The sequence below is a fragment of the Anomaloglossus baeobatrachus genome, chromosome 4, assembly GCF_048569485.1.
Source record: "Anomaloglossus baeobatrachus isolate aAnoBae1 chromosome 4, aAnoBae1.hap1, whole genome shotgun sequence".
In the NCBI taxonomy this organism is placed as follows: domain Eukaryota; kingdom Metazoa; phylum Chordata; class Amphibia; order Anura; family Aromobatidae; genus Anomaloglossus; species Anomaloglossus baeobatrachus.
This window is the reverse complement of record NC_134356.1, coordinates 413,557,662-413,566,973: the sequence shown is the minus strand read 5'-3', so window position 1 is coordinate 413,566,973 and position 9,312 is coordinate 413,557,662.

The following is a 9,312-nucleotide window of genomic DNA, read 5'->3' as shown; positions in this document are numbered from 1 at the left end:
TTTTGCTGTTCGCACATTGCAGTTTTGTTTTAGGTGCGTTTTTGCCTTGTTTTTCACCCATGCAATGCATTGGAAAAAATGCAGCAACAAAAACGCAGCAAAAAACTGATGCGTTTTTACCGCAGCTGTGTTTTTTGCGACCAAAAACGCTGCATATCTGTGGTCGGAAAAAAAAGGCAATGTGCACACATAACCTTAAGGCTATGTGCGCACGTGTGCGCTCTGCACCGCACCGAAAAGGTGCGCTTCAGAGCGCAGCTGAAAAGCTGCGTTCTGAAGCGCATGGTGCCGGCGAGAACGTGCACTCTGCCTGCAGCTCCTGCAATAGACAGAGCAGGGGCTGCCGGCAAAGCGCACGGAAGAAGTGACATGTCACTTCTTAGAATGCAGTGATTCGGGCAGCAGCCGAAGCGCTGCGTTCTAATATGCCACGTGCGCACGGCCCCTGCACAATCTCCATAGATTGTGCAGGGGACGCAGGACGCATGCAGTTACGCTGCGCTACAAAGCGCAGCGTAACTGCATGAATTACGCACACGTGCGCACATAGCCTAAGGGCCTGTGCACACGTTGCAGATTTGTCACAATTTCCTGATGCCAGCAAAGTGAATGAGAATCCTAAAGTTTCATGCACACGTTTCTTATATTCTCTTTGCAGATTTGGTGCAAATTCAACTTCGCAGGAGGTCAATTCTTTCAGAGTTTTTGCTGCAGATTTCACTCATACTAATGAGTGTGGAATGATCTGCACCAAAAATGCACGTTTTTGCTGCTGTTTTTTTTTCTTTCCAAGAGATGCAGACATTTCTGCACCATATACTTCATGTGAGCACAGTCATGTGTATGTACCAACCTTACTTACCAGATTATTTTTTTTTTATCTCAATACACAATAAGTTGTGTTTTGTGCTCCATCATCTGCATCATTTTGGAGTGGTTCACGCACCGTGATTATTGATAATATTGATCTATAGTGGGATTTTTACATCTTGTAGTATATTAGACATACTGTGAAGTATACCCAGGTCCCCATTATTTTGCAGAGCTGGCTGGATGTGCTCGCTCAGCTGTCTGTGTCTCCAATTCTTTTTTATGGTCAGTGACCTTGTTTGTGTGGTCTGATTTCTGAACACCAAAATAATCATCATACAGTTTTATTGAACATTAAAACTTGCACCTATATTTCAGGCTTTATAGCATTGTACTAGATTAGGTAGGCACCGCTGAGCTGCCTTCAAATTATCAGACGATGTAGGGACTCTAAACCATACATTCATCTTAGATACCCTTTAACTTGTTCAGAATATGAAGTTATCGGAACATTTTTACCACTGAAACGAGTGTTACTGCTGTACATGACTTCATCAGGGCCATGTCCTTGTACTCCGAGTGCGTCAACGTTCCCATTATACACTTTAAAGCTTATATGCATGTGGCTTCAAAGTTTGATTTCTCTGCGCTGGCATATTTGATTACTACAAAATCGGTATAATTTATTTTGCTATAATGGCAACTAAATAGCCATACCACTAGTTTCAGTAGTAAAATATCCAAGAAAAATGTTAATGAAATTAGTGTGTGTAAGCAATAGTTTTTAGGGTAAGTACAGGAAATCAGGATAAGTGTTGGTATATCACCCCTATAACCTTTACTTCTTTTTTTTTTTTCTTCCAATACCATCACAGACATAATTGTGAAGAACAGCAGGTAATTTTAGATACGGCAGCTTTTAGAATTTATTCTTTTGTACCAAGCATTGTATGGGTGATGTGAAGCTTAATTTCTACAGTCTGTCGAGGCTGATGAAGAGGTCTTACAATGTATTTATGAACAATACTACCTAACTTTAATGTGTAAGCTGCAGATTCAGGGGCCATTAGTATTTAACATAAGTGTCTTACAAACAATACTATTTATCCTTGGTTGTAGGGAACCTGTCACTAGATTTGTGCTGCTTGGAGTAGGAGCATATGAATCAGTCTGGCAGCGTGATTGCAGCCAGGAATGTTTTACTCTGAAGTAACCCAAGGTTTCATAGGAAAAGTAGTATGAAAAGCTTACGTGAGGACTATAGAGAGAAAACAGACTAGGATGGTGCATGGTCGCTTTCTCCCTGCACCGCTCTAGGTATATCCTTATGTACACAGGAGAAACTTGTCATTCAACTAGCGTGGGCAGAAACTGGCCAGAGGCGCTCTAGTGACTCCCTATAATCCCCAGCGAGCCAGTCAAACGGTTTTCTTCTGAAATACCATAGCTTTCAGAAAGACATACCTTCTACCCTGTATTATAAGCAGCATGAATCAACTGATATTCCCTTTAACCTTCGTCAGGCTGCATAATTTTACAACGTTAACAGTGACCCCTTATCTTGGAAGGGGGTGGAGATATTTTATTGAAATTTGGCCAATATATTCTGGACCAAAACTGCAGAGATGTCACGAAATTTCAGCCCTCTACAGCTTTTGGAAAAAAAAAATGTATTGTAATTTTAAAATGGAATAGTTACAATTGTACCTATTCAGCCGGACAAGGGTTAAGATGCTAAGAATAGATACATAGACCAACAGGAGATCCACTAAGGAAGCAATAAAAAGCACTTTAAAAGCTAGATTCTGCCTTATTGCTATACTATGGTTAGTTATTCTCTTATTTGTGCCTTGTGTATCGCCCTAATTTTATGACTTTTATATAAAAGGAAGTCAAAGCTAGAGTAGTAAAATATATAAGGTCCTCTAACTTATTTATACAATGACAGATTAGAAATGTATATCTTCCTTTTGTAGTTCAGCCTTTTCAGGCTTCATTTTTATTTTGTTACAATGTATCTGTGATGAGAGAGTAATTGGTTACAGTGGATGATGAGATGCACAATGTACGGTACATTACTCTCAACATTGGTGACGTTCCCTGACAATCTGTGCTTGGTCCATTGTTGGGACTTGCATTCTTGTGGATATAGCATACATGCAAGAGATGGGAATATTCTGTTAAATTATTCTCCTTTGGCCTCATTCCAATATTAGTTAGTCATCCATGTGATGTCTGTATTTTCCACAAACCGCACATGAATACTTCAGTCTATAAGGCTATGTCCACACACTGCATCTTTTGTAACCACAAAGATGCAGCGTTTTTGGCCCCAAAAAACACACCCGCGGCAAAAACGCATGAAAAAAAGTATGCAATTTTGCCCAATGCGTTTAAGTCAAATCTATTAATTAGAAGGGCTCAAAAACGCTGGAAAAATGCAAAAAGAATTGACATGCTGCACCTTCAAAAACACAGCCAAGATGAAACAAAAAAAAATGCTCTGTGTAGACCACAAAATAGAAATCTCATAGACTTTGCTGGGAGAAGGAAATGCTGCATTTAGGTGCATATTTGTGACCTCAAAAACGCAGCAAAAGATGCAGTGTGTGAACATAGCCTAAGGTTACCGGCATGTCCAATTTTCACACAGCTAAACATTAAAATAAAATATATAGTTTTTCATGTCCTTTTTGTAGGAGAAAACTCCAGATGGTAAAAAAAAAAGCATTTGGAATGCAAACCGATAAAAAAAAAAAAAGTACCATCTCACGTAATCAAAACTGTCCTGTATGTGTAAATAAGGCCTTATTTGGATAAAGGCATTAGATTTCACTATAGAGGGGTTTTTTTAGGCAGCTGTATTGTTTACTTTTCGATTCAGATAACCGTTTGCCTATTCACAATTAAATACATGATGACAGAATTTCAGGCTAAAATTGTCTGTTACCTGATTTGTATCCATAGTCCGTGTTTTTTTTTGTTTCTTTTAATTGTTGTTACCAAGAGTGTGTATTAGAAATGATCAATATGCCGAAACATTTAAGGCAGTATCTACAGTGTGTGTGTTTGAAGCTCTGTAATGCATTAAAAGAAAAACAAACAGGACATGTTACCTTCTGGAAAACTTTGTGATTTATAACAGGAGTCCAAAATATACATTTGTCCAATATATATAATTATGTAATCCCAAATGTAGCTATTATGGCTCTGTCCTATTAAGAAAAGAAGAGGCTGAATTTGTGGCTCCCTGCTTTCTCACTATTTGACAACTCTGTGAGGCTTCCTGCTTCTCTGCTGGCAGATACCACTATGTAGGCATAGAATGGAAGTGTTTAGCATGTAAACACATGGAAGATGCTTTGAAAACAGGGTAGTTAGGTAACAAGAGCTATGAAAGCATGAGTAGAAGGCTGAGTACAGACGGCAAGTAAAACAGAGCGAGTGGAATGCAATAAATCCCTTTCCACCCGGACCCATGTTACTCTATGGGGCAGTTCCCATGAGCGATTTATTTATTTTTTCTCAGCCCTAATCGGACAGAGAAAATAATCGCAGCATGCTGCAGGTGCAATGCGATCCTGTTTCACTTGCACCCATACAAGTCTATGGGTGCGAGAGAAATATTGCATTGCACTTGCATTAGAGTGTAGTACGAGAATCACATCAGCTGATAATGGAGGAGATAGGGAGATTAATTCCTCCCTCTCCTCCGCAGCGCCCGCACCCCTCCTCTTCGGCTGTGCTGCGATCGCAGGATCGCATCACAGTAGCTTGACAGTCGCATGACACTCGGCTTACTCTGCAGCAGAGCGGGAGCCAAGTGTCATGCGATTCACGCGCATTAATGACAATGTGGCCCCAGCCGAAGGCTAGAAACAGCAACTGTATTCGTCACAGGTTCTCCTTAGGGCCCATTTAGATACACCGGTGATGGGTAAGTGAGTATTCGTAAAAACAGTAATTCCTGAATGTTGGTCCATATAAAAAAGGCCATCAAACGACTGACATATGAGCAATATGTTTGATAGGTGCAGGAATTTTTAAAACTGCTTAAAAAAAAAAAAAAATCATGGTCCTAGGTGGTGCTTTGTCCTGTATAAACTGGTAAAGTGCTATTGATAAAATTATATTATATGGACACTAAACAGGGCATTAGGCATCCTGCTAACTCAGCATTAGTGTGTTGAGGCTGTATATAGTGTGTAGTGAGACTCAGATTAAAAGGAATCTGTCACTAGATTTTTGCTATCTCATCTGACAGCAACATAATGTAGGAAAAGGAGACCCTGATTGCAGTGATGTATCACTTAATTACTGGGTGAAGCAGTTGTGACAAAATCAAAGTTATTAGATGTAGCTTGGAACATAGTTCAGAAAGCTAACCCCACCCACACCACAGATTTCTTTGTACATTATCTATTGACCGTGAGCTGCTTATCAAAAGAGAGGGCGTGGTCAGACAACTGCTCACCAGCCCTGTAGTCCAGGCAGTGATTATTCCCTGGTGATATAATGATTGTTTTAAGTAAAATCTGCACATTGATAAGTGACACATTACTGAATTCAGTGTTTTAACCCCTACACCATGCTGTCCACAGATTGCATCGCAAAAACCTTCTGATGGATTTCCTTTAAACCTTCAGAGGCAGCTGATTTTGCTGCATTATACAAATTATTACATGGCTGATTAATAATCAATTTGAGGTGAACATTTGATTTCTATTTGGAGCCAAGGCAAACTTTTGCCCAATTTGTGTTTTGCTGATTTACTTTTGGTGAATTTCTGAAAAATATAGGTGAATCATTTGTCATATTTTATGGATCAGCAAGTCAAAAACAGATAAATCCTGCCAAGTCTGCGCAAAGAGTTCCAGTTTCCATTCAGACGCTGTCTAATATCCGCCCCCTCCATCCTCCTCAGTGATAGTATTCCTCAGTGAAGAGAATCTCTATAAATTTGGCGATCATTCTGGTAAAGTGAAATCTGCATCCGTGTAAAACTGAGGAAAATAGTCTGATTTGTTAATGATGTGCATTTAAGAAAATATTTATTTTGTATAATGTCATGTTTTTATGCTTTTGTTACAACTGTTTCTCATTAATCTTTTGCAATTCTATTAAAAGCGATCCTGGTATTTTCCCAGTTTCCCAGTATGACTAATGTCCAGGAAGTCTGAATGCATCTCCCTTCTAACACCACCTCCAGCACAACTCAACACATCTCTATGAGAGCCTTGTTCTGGCTCTCATAGACATGTACTTGGAGCTTGTGATGTGACTTCTGGCCAGTCAGAAATTAGTCACAAGGTGGGACCGGAGCGGTGTTGGTAAAAAGTTAATCAGCCAGAAGGTGAGTATATGACGGGGTTTAGATTTAAAGAGCCTCTCAAGAACTGAGAAAAAAACAACAGTGATACTTTTAATAATATTTTATGATCTTCAATCTAATAGGCCCGATTTATAAAAGAAAATGTAAAGAACTAGGATGTTATAGTGGTCATAGAAAATTAGTTATCGCCTCTTGTGTGTTATCTTCTATCTAGGTACCCTTTTTTCTTTTCCTGATGGTTAGAGGAAGCATTATTATTATTCTTGGCCAATTATGAAGGAGTCAGAACTTTGGCTTACAAACTACTGTATTTTTCGTTTTATAAGACGCACTGGATTATAAGACGCACCCCAAATTTAGAGATAAAAAAGGTAAGTAAAAAACAAATGGGGTCCGTTTTATAATCCGGTGGTGGCTTACCGGAGGGGGGAGGCAGCGTTGGCGGAGCGGGGGGGTCACAGGAGGCAGGGGCTGTGGTGGAGCAAGTCGATGCTATGGGGGCGGTGCAGAGGGGGCCCAGATGCTCACTGCGGAACTGTTCTGCGGCAGCGGGCACTGCCCTGTGCTGGGGCAGCGGGTGCTGCTCTGTGCTGGTGCTAGCTGCGGGCGGCGAGGCACTGGTCATTCTGAAGATATTGGTGGTGCGGGCCCTCAAATAAATGGTGTCCGGAGTCGGCGCATTTGCAGATCAGAGCTTGAGCCGAGGGCTCCATCTGCACACGCACCGACTCTGGGCAACAGTATTTGAAGAACTTCCCGCCGACATCTAAAGAATAGCCTGTGCTTCGCTGCTTGCCCGCCACACAGGGCCGGGCTGCCCACCGCTTAGAGCAGCACCGCGCACAGCATTGTCCTGCCTCCCCGCTAAGCTACATTCGGATTTTAAGACCCACCCCTCATTTTCGTCCCACATTTTTGGGAGGATAAGTGCATCTTATAATTTGAAAAATATGGTACTTTGTTTTATCACACATTGACATTTTTTTTTTTACATGCTTTTTTTTTGTTCTGATGTGTTACACACGGGTATATGGGTGGGGAAAAAAAATCATACGTAGAGGATACTGCTTTTTAAGAAAAATTACATGAACTTCAAAAATGCTGCACAAACATCAAATTATTATGTAGACATTACAATATTTTAAAAACTGGACAAACAGGGAAATGTCAAGGAATTTTTCTTTTCCCCTTCGAGCTGTGGTCAATTTCTAAGGGAAAGCTGATCTGATACATATGATTTATATGCAATTATGTGCATATCTGCTGCTCTGTTTTATCAGCTACACTCGTTTAGGAGCTTTTGAATATTTTTACAAGGATGTGTTATTACTTGTGGTGCATAAAACATTGTAGTCTTTAATCTTGGTTCTCATGTGTTCATCTATTGTTTTTTTTTTTTTTTCTGCTTTTACAAGTACATGGGGTTTGTGGAATGTGTAAGAAGGTGGTTAGTGAGGTGTTATGTAGTTCTCAAAGTTCTCATATAAGCTTGGAAAAATAAATAGGTTGAGGCAATATAGAATTTCTTGAATATTGTTTAAGGCTATGTTCATGCTGTCACCATTTGCTCAATTTTTGATGTGGCAGGATTGCTGTGCCTATTAGGTTACTTTTGTGTTTTTTCTCATTTCATTTTTGTGTACGTTTTTATGTGTTTATATTGCGTTTTTCATAGAGCAGTTTTTGTCACTGTTTGGTATGTCATGTTTTATATAAAGAAATATATAAATGGTACACTGGTGCTTCACTAATAGGGAGGAGGAAAGGGGGTGTGGAGGAGTAGCCAGCAGAAAACACAGTGTGTTAGTCTGTTAAGTGGGAAACGGTAAAAATGGAATAAAATTAACTACTACGTGTCCAGAGAGGGGTAATGAGCGTGCTCCATGCTGCTCACTGCATGTGACCAAAAACCACTAGTTTCCGGGGACACTGCTGGCCGGGGCACCCTGTTTTTCTACATGTACCTCTAAAAGTACAACTCCTATCTAACAGGGATGACTAAGAGGTGCCCTAACACCAACCATCTGCACACTCAGGAACCTGCCAGTTTTGCCACAGATGGTAGCCATGGTAGCCAGGCTTGCTTGGAGAACTCCCCTCTTCAGCTAGCAAAGTGGCAAGACACATTCTTAGGGTACAGTTCCACTTGCATATGGCTTGCACGAGTCTCGCATCAGTATCACCTGGCACGGCCTGATGCTCTCTGGACACGAGTGTGCAGCTACATGAAATACATGCAGATCACCCACTCCTGTCAGTGTGTGGATGTGCTGGGTGATACCGATGCGAGACTTGTGCAAGTCGTACGCAAGTGGAATCGTACCCTTATTCATATAATATAAGTTGCTATGAGCTTTGGCCTATTTCACATTGTGAATATTGATTACAATTCACATCAGTATAGTTGAATGATTTTTTTCTCGGACATTTTTGTTCATTTATTGCAGTGAGTGGTATTAATTACACCTTCATCTGATATGCCTGCATAGCAAACTGGTGTTTCATTACTTGCAGTGAGCAGCAATGAGCAGACTCATTAGCCCCCTCTGGAGGAACTGTAGTTCATTTTATGCCATGTTTTAACTCAGGGGTGGGGAACCTTTTTCCTGTCATGGGCCATTTAGAATTTTCTACCAACCTTTGGGGGCCACAAAAAATGTTCAGCTCGAACATCACCTAAATATATTTGGTCAAGCAATTAATTAACTCACCCCAATTGCGGTGGTTGGAGCTGCTTTTTGTTGGTGCGGCTGTGATGTTTGGTGATATTGATCATGTTGCTTCTCACAACTGCTTTTCCAGGTCTGGAGTGCAGTCAACAGATTGGTAAATCATATACATCAAAGGACACGTATATATACATCACAGGAAATGCTGGGGCGCATTTATACATCACAGGAGATGCTGGGGTGTATATAAATATCACAGGAGAGACACTGGGGCGCATATATACATCAAAGGAGAGACGCTGGGGCGCATATATACATGACGGGAGAGACACTGGGGCGCATATATACACATCACAGGCGGGACTGGGACGCATATACAGTTGTGCTCAAAAGTTTACATACCCCAGCAGATTTTTGCTATCTTGGCCTTTTTTCAACGAATATGAATAACAAAATCTTTTTTTCCACTCATGGTTAGTGGTTGGGTGAAGCTATTTACTG